This window comes from Boleophthalmus pectinirostris, unplaced genomic scaffold (genome assembly GCF_026225935.1).
Source record: "Boleophthalmus pectinirostris isolate CB_2022bp ecotype Guang Dong unplaced genomic scaffold, ASM2622593v1 HiC_scaffold_15, whole genome shotgun sequence".
In the NCBI taxonomy this organism is placed as follows: Eukaryota; Metazoa; Chordata; class Actinopteri; order Gobiiformes; family Gobiidae; genus Boleophthalmus; species Boleophthalmus pectinirostris.
In genome coordinates, this window is record NW_026571070.1 from 10,085,866 (window position 1) to 10,100,980 (window position 15,115).

Genomic DNA, 15,115 nt, shown 5'->3' on the forward strand with positions numbered 1-15,115 from the left:
TCGATTAGGATTTGTTTTTCGATACTTTTGGCAACCCTAGAGCGAAGTATAAAAGACCTGGTGTAGTTATTTTAGACATGTGTATGGTTTTGTATTGGCATTTTAGTTCGTTATATTGAGATCTTGCTGACGTGGAAACTAAGAAAATATTGCGGACTTGTTGATTGAACTGTTGAAAGAAAAGCGGAGGGAGCCAGCCAACTTCATAGCTGTAATAAAAGTTTGTTTGACTAAGTATATCCTGGTTGGGAGTTGGCTTTTATGACTGGCCTCTACATATTTGAACCAATAATTAGGTCAGTTCAATGCACTTCCGAAGTCTTAAAGTGGAAATCTAAAGTGGAGTAATAAAGGGAGATATTATTGCTTTGTCCAGAATGTTCCACAGTATGGCATTAAACTCAACTTACAGTATTTATCTGGCATGTATTCAATTACACATGTTTTTATTGGACAAAAAAAACACACATTCTTACTGTGTACAGGCTTGCCTCTCCGCAGATCTGACCTTAAACTTGTCTTTGTGGCATCATTTGCTTTCTGGAAATAGATACGTTTACTGTGATACCATGGAATATTTTCTAGGCAAAGCAATCACATCTCCATGGAAACAAACAGACGCCAGACTCTTCATCGTATTTAATTGAATTGCAAATATGTTTCGGATGTGTAGGGCTTTCCTTTGCATAGAATGTTCCACAGTACGGCATTAAATTTATCAATGGAGGCAAGCAAATGACCAGGCCAAGATACAGAATGTTAAACTGAACCAGTGGCAAGAGAAAAATAATTATTACCGTAATTTCTGGACTATAAGCCTCAAATTTTTTCTCACTCTTTGAACCCTGCGGCGAATAAAACGATGTGGCGAATATATGGACGGATTCTTTGTTTGGCACATTGTCCGTTCATAAATACGGTCTATGGTTTGGCAACACAGCTGAGTGCAGAAAACATCGCTGTCTGTGCGGTTACACATGGATCTAGGGTTCACATGAAGTTGCTGCATGAGCTCGCGATATTGTCAGTGCACTCAAATAGTTTATTGCCATGTGATAAAATAAGTTATGATGCTAAATGGACATTAGTGAGGGGGATACATCTTACCCGTTTGCGTAAATGATGAGAAGAAACGTCTCAAACTTCAGTAGCTGCACATCCACTCACACCTGATCGACACAACTAGCCCCGTCCCCGGGAGAGTCTGAAATTTGCTGAAATCCTCCAAGACACTGACATGATACAGACAGGACAGCATCTCTTTCTGCAGGAGACATGCGCAGTAGATCATGGGGAAAGACAAGGATGATGTGTCGAGGAAGATGCTCGTTTGATTGTGTTTTGAACAATTATTTTGCGCTTCATGCACAAACCCTCCTCATGGAAAACACACGAAGAAATGCAGATGATGCAGCTTTTATGCTAACGCCGATTGATATGGATGTTAAAGAAAGAAATTGAGCTGTTGCACATGAGTCGATGGTGAGATTTTGGCGACGGCAGCGTGACGAACTGACTCAACACTAAAAGACGACAAAATCTTTCAGAGGCGATAAAAGCACTTGAAAAGAACTTGAAAACATTCTTGAAGATGTGGACACCTGCGGCTTATATTCAGGTGCAGTCTATCTATGTACAATTTTAAGAGTTTGTTCAAATTTAGTTGATGCGGCTTATATTCAGGTACGCTCAATAGTGCGGAAAATACGGTAATCAAATTTTGTGACATGGTTGGATAAGTACTCGATGGCAAGATAAGGTTCCTTTTCAAAATGAACAGGTTCAACATCGGCTTTTCTTTTTGCCATACCAACTTTATTTACAAAGCACTTTAAAAACTTTACAGCTGGCCAAAGTGGTGTACTCAAACATAGAACAGATAAGGACAATCGCAGTACAACATATTACACAATACAAATGCAATACTACTAAAAATCAAAGAAAACTATAAGACACTCAACAACAACAAATGTACATCTCACTTGTGAAAAAAGGTGCGTTTTTTGGAAGTGATTTAAAAACAGGAACAGAAACTCTGCCTGTCTAATCTCTAATGGCAACTGGTTCCACAGCTGTTTTTAGATATTTATTATGAAAATGCCATATAATAAAATACTGAAGGAGTACACTACCTACATTTAACTATCTGTCTGCTAGGAAAAAGACACAATATTTGATAGCGATGTTGTATGTTTTACTTTTATTACATGTTTTTATTTTTAGACAAAACCATAGACTGTATATATAAATGGACATAGCTAACCCACTAGTCACCGCGTTCTAAATAGAACTGTTCATGGGGGTTGCTTCTGGCTCCATCGACTCTGGCCCCAATTCACTTTGTACTGAAAAAGTGTTGTCCCTCTCTCTGTAACTACTGCTGTCAGACTCATCATTTTAGTCTTAAAATGTTCACATTAATCCGCTCTAAATGATCCTGGTGTTTTTAGTTCAATGCTTTGTCCGTGAATAAATTCCTATTCCTAATGTGGGACTCGGCTCCAAATTCTGCTAGCATCTGTAAACTTCATTTGACTGTAGCTGAACGCTGTGGGTGACGTCACAGTCCCTCAGTCTGCTTCTTTATACAGTCTATGGAATAAACCAAGACCAACCTAAGTCTAAATTAGGACTTAATAAGGAAAATCATAAATAAAATCTTCCTTTTTGCCTGTTTAAAAACAGTACATTTCTGTAAAATAGAATCCGGATTCACATGGTCATGGAAATCCTGGAAAAGTCATGGAATTTTTGTATCTCTTTCACTCAACTGCAGCGTTCTGTGAAGTTCTCATTAGGCTGTTATGATTATTTTTTTGTTTAAAAGAAATAAATGCACTGACAGTAGTCAGTTAAAAAACTCTAATACCAAGAGTGGAAAGAGTTAACATTTCATATTTAGCCCTGAAAGTCTGATAAATTTTACACATGTAGGTGTTGTAAAGTCATGGAAAATTCACTTTAGGTCATGAAAAAGTCATGGAAAAGTTTTGAAATTTTGTCAGTGAAAAAGAGTTGGAACCCTTAGAGAAAATTTTGGGCTTTTGCGATGTATTTATTTACTTGCATCAGCCAATATTGTATTATCTATATTTTTTCCATATATTGTGCAGCCTTTATATCCACCTTGTCTCCTCTCCGTCCTCTTGTTCCGGATGTCACTTTCTCTGCTCCACTTCGGCTGCTCTCTGGCCTCTGTTGGAGCTCAGGTTCAGTTTGTCCCTGTCGTCTCATCAACTTTTAATACAGACGCTGTTCAGTCCTGATGAGTCTTTTCACCGCTCCTTTGTGTCATCTGTCGACACACTCTCTGTTTAAATGCACTGACCCCTCTGCACACTACAATAACAGCCTGCAGACGAGCGGAAATTATATTTTAAAATACTCTTAAACGGAGAAGATCTCATAACATCAGTTGGTGTAACAATACTGCAATTTAATTTGTTTTTGAATAACTTAAAAAAAAGTGGTACCAATTGAATTTTAAATCCAATTTTTAGTTTTAGGAATAGACTTTGATATCTAATAATGATGATACTCTTATTCAATACAATGTAGAGCGATTTTCTACACAAAATAATAATATTTTTTTGTTTTTTTTAATGGTACACTTTGTAACTTTTCTGTTGGTGGGGTCTGCTACTTGCTTGTCACGAAGGTGATATTATAGTTTTACCAAGAATATTCCACAGAAAGGCATTAAACTTCTATCTCCATGGAAACAAGCAAATCTGTTGAGAGATGACTGAGCCCATTCACAGGAAAAAGGAATGTTTTAGAAGACATATTATATTCAAAATAAATCAATAAAACACCTAACGTATTTTTCGGACTGTAAGTTGCACTTTTTGGGGAAATTTATTTTATAAAATCAGAGACCAGGAACTGACATTTCATCTTGAAAGGCAAGTTCTAGTAATAACAATAGAACAGAAAACAACAGACTGTTAACGTCACATATGAACAGTTCTTCAGATAAATATAGCATAAACAACAGAACAGAACAAGTTTACCAAACTCTCCATCTCACTCCAAATCAATAAATCCATTCAATTCTTCATCCTCTGTGTCACTTCTGAGTAACTCCGCGATCTCCGGAGGTAAACAGAGCGCCACTTCCTCTTCTGCGTAGCTGTCGTCAGACTCAGCATCAGTTCCAGTCAGAATTATTCTGGCCTTTCTGAATCCCGACAGGAAGGTTTCGGTTGACACTGAAGTCCAGGCTTTGTCCCTCACAAGTTTCTCATTCGCTCCAGACTTTTTTTCTGCTGCTCGATTACTGTTTTCGGCTGCATATTTCACTACTTGCAGCAGGACAGAGACTCTTTCTGCAAGAGACATAGTAGTAGAAGATGCAGACACACAAGCCTAGAGCCTCTCATGGCTGTCAGTGTGAAAATTTTAATATAAGTTGCAGGAAACACCCAAACCATGAAAAAAAGTGCCACGTATAGTCTGAAAAATATGTTAATTGAATAACTTTCCACACAGAGCAGTAAAATCTCCATGGAAACAATGTGAAGTTTTACAGTCAACTTTTTTTCAATGTTCGTAGCTTTTCAAATGAGCATCTAGTTTTTAAAGTATGATTAACTAGCACCTCTGCATCAATTTTGACAATCCTGCTGCTGGTGCTTTATGTTTTCATACATTTCTGTGCATCCATGTGTCCATTTTTAGCTCAATCACTGTTTAAATCCAGTGCGTTTACTTCCTTTGGCCCAGAGGAAGTTACGTAGTACACCTTTATTCTGCGGTATATGTTCTCATTTTTATCCACAGTGGCTCGCCTTAAACGCCCTTTAGTTTACATTATAGAAACTCGTACCGCTGGCCTGTGCTAATTGGCTGTTTGAATGTGGTCATTATGAACAGAGTTTTCCACATACAGGATTTAGTCTTAAGCAGCTTTGGAAGAATAAGACGGCCGTGTTTTGCAAATCAACCCTTTTTATACAAACTCTCTGTAGACGTTTGGCGCCGGCAGGAGCAGGCAGGAGCAGCCCGAGCAGACAGGAGTAGACAGGAGTAGACAGGGGCAGATAGGAGTAGACAGGAGTAGACAGGGGCAGGTAGGAGCAGACAGGAGCAGGCCAGAGCGGACAGAAGTAAATGGGAGTAAACGGGAGCAAATAGAAGCAGACTGGAGTAGACAGGAGTAGACAGGAGTAGACAGGAGTAGACAGGAGTAGACAGGAGCAGACAGGAGCAGACAGGAGTAGACAGGAGTAGACAGGAGCAGGAGGGGGCAGACAGGAGTAGACAGGAGTAGACAGGAGCAGACAGGAGTAGATGGGAGCAGACAGACTTATATAGGAGTAGACAGGAGCAGAGGGGGGCAGACAGGAGTAGACACGTGTAGACAGGTGTAGACAGGAGTAGACAGGAGTAGACAGGAGCAGGCAGGAGCAGGAGGGGGCAGACAGGAGTAGACAGGAATAGATAGGAGTAGACAGGTGCTGGCCAGAGTGGACAGAAGCCGACGGGAGTGGACAGGAAGAGACAGGAGCAGATTGGAGTAGACAGGAGCTGACAGGAGCAGACAGGAGCTCACAGGAGCAGACAGGAGTATACAGAAGTAAATGGGAGTGGACAGGAGCAGAGGAGGGCAGACAGAAGCAGCTTGAGTAGGCAGGAACAGGCAGGAGCAGGCAGGAGTAGACAAGAGTAGACAGAAGTAAATAGGAGTAGACAGGAGCAGAGGAGGGCAGACAGGAGCAGACAGGAGCAGGCCAGAGCAGACAGGAGTAGAAAGGAGCAGACAGGAACAGACAGGAGTAGACAGGAGCAGCGCATCGGAGCTATTGGTTCAGTTTAGACAAAAGTAAATAGGAGCAGACAGGTGCAGAGGAGGGCAGACAGGAGCAGACAGGAGCAGAGGAGGGCAGACAGGAGTAGGCATCAGCAGAGGAGGGCAGACAGGAACACATCGGAGCTACTGGTTCAGTTTAAGGATCAAATATCCTCTTTGGACCTGTCAAATGCAGACTTTTACTCCCATTGTTCTCAGTAGGAGCCGGTGGTCTGATTGTTACGTTTTACATGTTGGATTTTAAAATGGAGGTAAGTGCGCTGCTTTGGTGTAGCCTGGTAGTAAAAGTTCATTTGTGAGACTGATCCTGTACTTCGTTTTGTCAGTATTGTTTCATATTTGTCCTTTGGATGTTCTAGTGGATCTTAATTTGGTCTAATTGGTGATTGAGTATTCTGAGTTGATTTTCGTTGCAACACTACAGCACGGTGATATAATCGATAAATAGATTACATTTGGGTTCAGTACAGTATTGCAGTTTTTCTGACAAGCATTGCGATTGTGTTTAGGTTTATGATTTATGTTTTAATTAAAGGATTCTGTTTGAAGTTCATGTTTTCAGTCATAACATTTTTATTGAGCCAAAGGCAATTTACAACTGAAATGTGGTATATAAAAATTAAAATAAATCACACAGAACTGAAAACAAACATACTAACAGCTTGCGGAGGTACATGTATCTGAAATTAATTTGGAGATGTTTCTCACATAGGCACAGACTGTAAAAAAAAATCAGTAAGAGGTTGCCACACTTTCTTAAATTACATTAGTTTATCCAAATATTGCATTAGTAAGGTCCCATAGCCACATTTTAGAGCTTGGTACCGATGGCCCTGTCCATGATATTAAAAGTAGTTTCTTTGCAATAATTAGACAATAGGAAATCAACTCATTTGGGGTTTGCTGTTTGAATTTCGTATTTTAAGTGGATCTAAAACAAGTAACAAAAAAAGGGAGAAATATGAACTGACAAACTAAAGAATCACTTTCAGAACATGTTTGTGCAGATTTAAACTACAGGGTTAGCAGTTTTTGTGAAGAATAAGACAGGATATTTTGTTGTTTGTGGTGGAAATTATGCGTTTTGATTTTGATAATAGAATTGGATCTCTTGTGGAAAAAGTTACATTTGTTTCAAGGAATTAAGTGCCATTTTTGGTCCCTACGCTGATATTGCTTAAAGGTGCACTATGTAATTTTTTGTTTGTTTGTGGGTCCGTCACCAGCTTGTTTCTATGGATATGTCATTGCTCTATCTGGAATGTTCCACAGTATGGCAATAAACAGCTCTACTTCACGTTTATTCAGCTACAGGTGGTTTTATAGTTCGAAAATACCTCGAAAAACAGGTGTTCTGACTGTGAAACTGTGAAGCATTCCAGACAAATAACGAATAAAATCTCCTTGAAGAAAAGCATTTGATGGGCTGTCCACCAGAAAAGTTACACAATGCACCTTTAATATTGGTTATCGGCAGTTAATTAAAGTAAAAATGTCCAAAACGGTGTTGGGTCTGAAAAAACGATCTCTAATTTCAGTTACTGCAATATTTCCATGTATATTATATGTTAAAAATTAAAGCTTAATTTCATCTTGTAATATTATATTTTTTTACGAGACCAATGGAAAAAAGTGTAAATGTATATTTCCATTATTTTAAACATTTATATTTTGTCTGTTTCGTTTTAGGACTCCAAGCTGCCTCTCGCCTTAAGGAACAACCTCCTCGACCTTTTTGGACAAATTGAAAGAGAATTTGAGAATCTCTACATTGAAAACCTAGAGCGTAAGTATCACATAAACACGAATATTTGCTAATTAAACATCGGTGGCTCTTTTGTGAACTGTTTTGTGTTTTTTTGTGTTGCGTTCACAGTGCGTCGGGAAATTGATAATCTGAACGAGCGTCTGACTGGAGATGGACAGACGGTGGACGGGGCAGATCCAACCAAAGGAGCACTTAAAGCTAAAGGTGAAGCAATAATATTTTTCCAAGTGGCATTAAAGGTGCACTGTGTAACCTTTCTGGTGGAGGAGATGTTATTGTTTTGACTGGAATGTTCCTCAGTATGGCTTTAAACTTGCCAGGCCAGGTTTCATGTTAGATACAGTATTTGAAAAGGCAAACTGTAAAAATGTTTCAGTGAGAATTAAATTAGTGCAAGTGTATTGTAAGTTTAATGCTATATTGTGGATTATTACAGACAAAGCAATGACCTCTTCTCTGATTCCGGAAGGTAGCAGAACTTCCACCCACCAGAAAAGTTACATAGTGCACCTTTAAAGGTCCTATATTACGCAAAATGTAATCTTATGAGGTTTAAGTGAATAGTAGTATTGGCCATTCCAGGGTTGAAGTTATCCAAATGATTTTAGTGAAGGTGTATGGAGTGTAAAAACCATGGATCTATTAAAAGAACTGGAGGGTGTTGCTGCTTGTAGCTGCCTCCAGTTGACTTAGTGACACTCACTGGTCCTTCAGCGGAAAAATCCCCTGGACTGAGAAAGGATTGTGTAATCACAAACTGCTCGTGTTCGGCTGACAGGGCCCCTACAACTTTCAAAAATGTTGGCGATTTTGACCTATTTTTATATCATAAATTTTTTCTAAGCTCAAAATCCTTCAGTTGTCTTAAACACTTTATAATCGGTCTCTGTTTTGATCCTCTTTCTCTGATTGGTCAAAGTGATCTGGAGTCATGCGCCATTGAACTTGACCCTTTGACTTGAATGGGCGACCATTTTGAAACCCCGGTGCTTGGTAAAAACACGGAGAAGCACTTCTTGTATTACCACATGACGTCACAAGTTGGTACAGAGTGTTTTCTGTTTGAGATAAGAACTCAGCCTAATGCTGCCTTCACGTGGTACGGGACAGATGATCCTTTCCACTTGTGAAGTGGAAATGATGACTGTGTTGTGTTCAAGTGCTTTTATTGTCTTAGTGAAGTGAAACATGGTGGACCCAGAGCTTATCCTGACCTGTTAATTGGGTAAAACAGTTTTAGACTTGCTATACTTCCTTTTAAAATAACAATAAGTGTAAATTGCGATGTTATTAAAATGATGATAACAGATAACAGAGTGCAGTGCTCGCCATTCACAACACTTTCGCTGTTCTCCACCATGTTGAAAGGTTAAAGTTTATCTCATCTCGGAATCTCGCGTGTTATAAAAATCTTCCAGCTTTCCAGTGGAAATTACAACATGAGTGTTGAGTGTTCAGATGCAAAATTGCAAACCTGTGTTCACAATAATGTAAATGTTACACAGTTTTTCTAAACAAACCACATGAATAATTCAGCTGTTTTAGTGGGAAACTACAAGTGCACTGGATTCATTCATAGATTCATTCATTTGGTTTATTTAAAATAGTTGAATAAATGTTTTGTTGCTTTTATTTATTTTCATTTTTATATTAATTTCTCTCTGTTTCTCTCTCACAGCGAGCCACAGCACCAGCCAACTCTCACAGAAGTTAAAGACGACTTACAAAGCGTCCACAAGCAAGGTACTATCTCTGTATAAATCTGCTTCTATAACTTCTCTTACATCTATGCACAGTTTTCTAGACTTATCTCCTCTTTGTAAATGTTTAAACGGCTACAAATGTGCCTAAAGAAACAGGGACAGAGTGGTCCTTTGTCGCAGAGCTGGAGGAAGAAAGGGGTTTTTTGCTGCTAGATCAAATATTAACCAAAAATCTGTACGGTCTACTGTTAATGCAGTTAAGACAACATTAGCGGAGACACTTCAGTGATAAATGCTGGACGTATTGGAAAAGCCCAACAGCTGAGTTCATGTTAGCGTTAGAATAGATTTAAGATTAATTTTTGGTGATTTACATTTATGGGTTTAAATTTTATCTTTCACATTTGGGGTTTGGTCATTGCAAAAATCGAAAAATGGATTCACTGTTTTTGAAAATGCCAAACAGTAGATTTATATGTGAATTTTAAAGGTGAATTGCGTAACTTTTCGGTTTGGTTTGGGGTCCGTCACCTGCTTATTTCTATGGATATGTCATTGCTTTGCTTTGAATGTTCCGTAATGCGACATTAAACAGCTCTACTTTACTTTTTTTCAATTACAGGTGGTTTCATAGCTCAAAAAACTAGAAAAATAGATATTATGACTGTGAGCGGGGTTGCCTTTCCAGAGATCTGACCTGTAACTCGGCCTGGTTTGGTCTCCGTGAAGATAGAAAGGTTTAAAACGGGGGTGGGCAATTATTTTTTCAATGGGGCCACATGAGAAACAGTGAATATTGTGGATTCTGCATAATATTAATTGTATTTCTTTATAAAAAGCAGTAAATATCATTGTTTTGACGAGCTGGTAAGAGTTTATGTTATGACTAAGCAACGAAAAAGTGTGGTTGCTTTACAAAAATGTAATTTAATAAAAACACCTCTAAATTAAAAGCAGTGCAGCTTTAGTCCATGCATGAGGTAAAATGATAAAATAGTAGAGGTGTAACGATATCCAAGTCTCACGATACAATATTCTCACGGTATGAACCTCACGTACGATATTTATTGCGATATCGTGGGTGGGGAGGCTCATGATTAGGGATGTAACAATATCCAAATCTCACAGTACGATATTTACTGTGATAATTTGTGGAGCTAAAAAAATTGTGAAGATACTGCTTTTTCCTCTTAAAATGCCTTGACAATCCAAAGAACTAAGACTTAAAAGTGCTTAGAACTGTTATTTCTTCATGTAGTCTGCACTGAAACGGAGCAAAGGATCATGGTCTATGTAGTTCCCTCTGTCTTTTTTTTTTTTTTTTTACTATTTCTGCACCATAACTCTTTAATTTAAGCAAAAAGACTTGTAATTCGATATATTGTGATAGTCCACGATATTATTGTGAGAACTTTGACGATACGATATCACGATATTTCGGTTATTGTTACATCCCTATAAAATATGTTTTGTATTTTGTAATTCCAAATGAGCTTAAACAGGCTGGTCAGAGTCAAACAAAGAGCCGTATGTGACCCGGGAGCTGTACAATGCCCAGGTCTGGTTTAAAGCCATACTATGAAACAAAGCATTTGACGGACCCTCCACCATAACAGTTACACAATGCACCTTTAAATAAACTGTATGTTGCTTGCGTTGTTTCTATAATCACTGAACAACTGAACCTGGGTTGCCACTGTCTTAACCTGCACATAGAAGACACATACAAGGTTTTCTCTTTCTCAGTTTATGGACAGGGCTCATGTGGAAGCTCAGAACCCCCAGAACTCCCTCCCTGAGCTGCATAGGCTGCACTAGCACTGTTCATGAGTCGCTGTAGATGCTGGAGTTTAAGTAGAGACCATTCAGATCAGAGAGAGGCATTTTAGGTTTACTGGTTTTACTTGTAAGAACTGGCAACCCAAATTAGAGACTTAAAGACTCTGAACAGTAATCTTAAAGGTCCCTGTACCTGATTTTTACTTTCTTAAAAACATGAAAACCAGAGCGACTTCATTCTATACAGTTTGCAGTGGTCCCTTATGCACTCACATTGTCCTAATTAGGGCTGGGTATTATTAAGAAGTTGATACAGGTCACGATACGATACGTACCTCGATACAGTGCACATTCGATTCGATACGATATATTTCAATTTGATTTGATACGGTTCAATAAAAAAATAAAGGCTAAATCGTGGCTGTGATACTAAAAGTCTTTGTTAAACCACTTATTGTGCAAAGTTCGCAGGAAACACAAACATTTTAATCATCAAAACAGTGAAAATGTCAAATGTGTCGCATAAACGAGTTTCCTTCCTCTAAACAAACAACAAAACTGTAGCGTTGTAACAAAATACTTAAGTAAAAATACCAAAAAATACTCTTGCTGATATATCAATACAGCATCCCATGACATCGATACTGTATCATTACATATACATATTGATATTTTGGTATTTTTGCACACCCCTAATCCTAATTATTCACTTTCTAAGAGTTTATAAGCGCTTTTCACAACTTTCAGAGCCACTACACTTATGCTAACAGCAACTAGCATGCTAACAGCGCACTTCTGATTGTACAACGCTTCTGTCGTCATTAGGTGCGAACAGAACGCAGCTTGTAACTTATTTTGACCTCGAGAGCTGCGTTTACAAAATATCTGTACTGGGACAATACCAAATTTGCTCAAAACGTGGAAAAAAAAATCTGAAAAAATCGGGTACAGGCCCTTTAACGTTTTAGTATACAGGTTTCTTAAAGGTGCGCTGTAACTTTTCTAGTGGAGGGTCTGCCTGGGATGTTTCACAGTATGGCATTATGCACGTATATCTTTTATTTATTCAATTATAAGTGTTTTTATGTCTCAAATCGACCACAAAAACATGTTTTATTTCCGTCAGCGGGTTCATTTCTCTGCAGATCTGACCTTTAACTTGGCCTGGTGATGTGTCCTTCTCGTCTCCATGGAAACAGTTCAATTAAACGCCATACTGTAGAGCATTTCGAGAAACAGGTGGCAGACCCTCTATCAGAAAAGTTACACAGTGCAGCTTTAATTATCAAACACAGTCGTCTAAAAAAGGGGAAATGGAGAATATATGTGGTTTCTGAAATTGTAAACGTTGTGATTCTTCCTTGTCCCTGTGTTGGCGCTGTAGCGATTGCACACTCTCCACGGTAAAATAGGCGTTCCCTGCGGCTTCAGTGCGGCATCATGGGAGCTGTGGGGCGGAGACTCGTGGGTAACTTCCTGAATGATGTTTGTCGTTGTTGTTTGAGACGCCGAAGATTAAAACGTAAAACCACAAAGTCTCACCTTGACTCCTTCACTGTTTATGATATGAAAGAATATGATCTTGCTGTTGAATTAAAGCAGGAGTAAGTGAAAAAAAAAAATAAAAAAATCATAACAATCTGAGTATATACAACCAGCTTTATTGAACCAGGGCTAAACCAGGATTAAACCAGGACTAATCTAGAGCTAAACTAGGGCTAAAAAAGGACTAAACCAGGACTAAACCAAGACTAAACTAGAGCTAAACTAGGGCTAAAAAAGGACTAAACCAGGACTAAACCAAGACTAAACTAGAGCTAAACTAGGGCTAAAAAAGGACTAAACCAGGGTTAAAAAGGCCTAAACCTGGACTGAACCAGGACTAAACCAGGATCAAACCAGGGCTAAATTAGAGCTAAAAAAAGGCCTAAACTAGGACTAGACACAAGAGCTGGGGCTACAAAAAGACTAAACCAGGTCTAAGCATCGCTACCTGAGTGCTGACTAACCTAGGACTAAATCAGAGCTAAACTAGAGCTAAACTCAGACTAAACCAGGGCGATCCAAGACTAAACCGGGACTAAACCAGGACCAAACCACAAATGCACCAGGACTAAGCATCGGTACCTAGGTGCTGACCAACGCAGACTAACCTAGAACTAAATCAGGCCTAAACTGGGACTAAACTGGGACTAAACCAGGACTAAGCCCAGCACTAAGGCCAGAGCTAGGCCAGAGCTAGGCCAGAGCTAGGCCAGAGCTAGGCCAGAGCTAGGCCAGAGCTAAACCAGGACTAAACCAGGACTACGCACCTCTAATTGGATGCTGACTAATGCAGACTAACCTAAAACTAAATCAGCACTAAACCAGGGATAAACCACGACTGAACCAGGACTAAACCGGGACTAAACCGGGGCTAAACCACGACTGAACGAGGATTAAACCAGAACTAAAGCAGTACTAAACCAGGGTTAAACCAAGACTAAACCAGATCTAAGCCAGGACTTCTAACTCCCTCACTGCCTAATAGTGTAAACTAGGTCCCACAGTTGAAACACCACCTCTGTCTTGTCCCTTTAACCTGTAATTTGACAAATAAAAACAAACTTACTTCTCCTTTAATTCACGGCGAAGGTCAAAGATAAGATTGGGTTTCTGAACGACTTACACAAAAGAATCAAGGCAGGACTTTCTGAATGAACGATGTGGTGGAGTTGTGTTGACGGAGCTGCTTTGTAATGAACGGCTAACATACGGGCTGCTGTTTGAATTTAAAGCACTAATGCGGGATTTTACAGGCTCTAATTCAGGCACTAACTTTATCTTGAGTTGAATGGCTGTTCTGGGGCGTTGATTTCTTGTGGTTGAGATAAAACGCATTGGTTTGTTTTGTTTTTAGCTCGAAGACAATGCACATACACACAACAAAACACAACACGACATGAATAACTGGCCACACTCTGAGCGGTTATTGTTGTTTTTTTATAGCTATTTTGTAGATCTAACGTGTAGAATTACTCTGGGTCACAATAAGTTACACTGAAATTGATGTTTGTTTATTGGGTTTCATTCAGCAGGAAGCTTTAGGGCCAAGAAATATTATGATATGACCCCTATTTTAGCGTTAAAGATAATAATCCCAACATGTCTAGTATTTTAACTGTGCCTTTTAGAAAACCAAGTAATTTGTAAAAAGCACTGCACACTTGTCACAGTCTAACTACAACCTCCCTGTGTTTTACCCAAACACACAATAATATAATAATTAGTTTGTCTTATACAGTGCTGTGAAAAAGTATTTGTATTTGCTGACAAAAAAAACAAACCAAAACATAAAGGCTTGGCCACTTTTGCCAAAAAAACACCTTGAACTTTCTGGAAGGAGTGGATCCCGTTACATCTGGCATAAAATGAACACGGCATTTGATAAAAAGAACATTGTGCCAACAGTGGAACATGTTGGTAGTGTCATGGTTTGGAGCTGATTTGCTGCTTCAGGACCTGGACGACGCTGTGATTGAAGGAACCATGAACTCTGCTCCAACAAATCCTGAAGGAGAAAGTCCAGTCATCAGTTCGTGACCTCAAGCTGAAGCACACTCAGGTTCTGGAGCAAGATAGTGATCCAAAGCAGCAAGTCCACTTCTGAATGGCTTTAAAAAAAACAAAATGAGTGTTTTGGAATGGCCTAGTCAAAAGTCCAGACCTGAGCCCAATTGAGATGTTGTAACAAGACCTTCAAAAGGAGTTTTATGCTCGGAAACCCTCCAATGTGGTGCATTTAAAACAATTCTGCAAAGAAGAGTGGGTCAAAATTCCCCCACAGCAATGTGAAAGGCCAGTTATCGCAAACGTTTGATTGAAGTTGTTGCTGCTAAGGTTGGTTCAAACAGTTCTTAGGTTTTGGGGACAATTACTTTTTCACATGGGCCATGTAGGTTCTATTTAGACTGGCTGGTGCCACCTAGTGCCTCCGCTCAGTTTCATTTCGCTCCATTGACTAGGTCAGAAATCGGAATACACTTGATGGTTTGTAAGAACCCTGGAAGTTGT

At 39.2% G+C, this 15,115-nt stretch overlaps 1 pseudogene; it reads left to right on the plus strand.

Moving 5' to 3' along the window:
* Positions 1–15,115, plus strand: part of LOC110158662 (WD repeat-containing protein 37-like) — a 50,202-nt pseudogene that overhangs the window by 6,163 nt on the left and 28,924 nt on the right.